The 1,213-nt window shown below is 43.0% G+C and overlaps 1 pseudogene; it reads left to right on the forward strand.

The window, feature by feature from the left end:
* The window catches only part of LOC112343778, a 1,838-nt pseudogene extending 896 nt beyond the window's left edge, over positions 1 to 942 (forward strand).
* Positions 943 to 1,213: the final 271 nt, after the last annotated feature.

The following is a 1,213-nucleotide window of genomic DNA, read 5'->3' on the forward strand; positions in this document are numbered from 1 at the left end:
GGGAACCAGGAACTATTCCAAGCTGCAGTGCTCCTGGTCTCATGGAATAAAAAACGTTCTGGTTTCTATTGAGCCCATCCTGTGTGAATCAAGCAGCTAGAGCTCCAGAAGATTCTTCAAGTTGTACAATGTGAATGAACTTGAACTTGTACTGAAGTTTTATACATAGAGCAAGATGCACACTTCACAGGTATAATGCCTTGCTTGCTGTGTCCTTAGTGTGCTACATCGCGACTTTTTTTGTCTTTGGGATATCTGTGTAAGTGGTTCAATCCTGCTTATCAAGATTGCAAGCTCAATCTCTTCTTTATCACGAGCTCGCTATCTCTTAGCATCTCTTTTTCTGCTATCTTCGTGCATCCTCAGGTAACGACGTTTTCTCTGTTGAGTATGAATGATTGTTTGTTTTTGTTCCAGCTGAATGGGCGCCTGCTACCTGCTCTACTGCATGTAACTATGCTACAATGCATTGTCAAGTGAGCCGTGAGACTACAATTGAATTGGAGTGGCCACCACGCTTATCTCCGTGATATATTCTGTGGACTCTTTGACCACTTTTCTGTCTCTGCCAGCTCCTCCTCGCAAGGAAGGTAACATTAGAGCGACTTTGTGAGTTTTTCTACTCAATTCTTCTTCCAGAAGCTCCTTTGCAACCTTTGCTCTCAAGGAGAGATTTCAAAAACAGCAACAAACTAAGCAGCACTGGATCTGAGCACGACTTCCACGAAGCAAAGAAGCCGTCCCAGCACCGTCCTGTCACGTACATCTACTCATTCTTTTATCTCTTGCGAGCATGTACTCGGCTATGTTGCTCACTGGACCGGAGACAAGGATGCTATCGACATTGGCTAGCCTTCAAAATGGGTCCAGATTGGCACAATGTGGTTCACAGCAGCACTATACATTTTATTGCTCATAGCTCCACTCATAGACTTCTTCTAAGCGCATGTGAAGTAAGCTCAAGTTTATTGTAACGTAGTGTTGTAAATTTGGAGAAGAATTAAAAGTCTTTGGTTGGAAACAAATTAAGAGTTTTCACCATGGGATCTAGTGTTGAAGATCGATTGTGAGAACTTTGGGGCGCCTGCATGGAAGAAAAGCAAACGAATGAGGAACAAAAACTGATCGAGTTTTTCTTTGTTTTTACCTTGTTCTCCTGCATAGATGGGGATCTCATACAGCTTTTGCCGCTAGAATCTCGTGCACATAATCA

This window comes from Selaginella moellendorffii, unplaced genomic scaffold (genome assembly GCF_000143415.4).
Source record: "Selaginella moellendorffii unplaced genomic scaffold, v1.0 SELMOscaffold_203, whole genome shotgun sequence".
In the NCBI taxonomy this organism is placed as follows: Eukaryota; Viridiplantae; Streptophyta; class Lycopodiopsida; order Selaginellales; family Selaginellaceae; genus Selaginella; species Selaginella moellendorffii.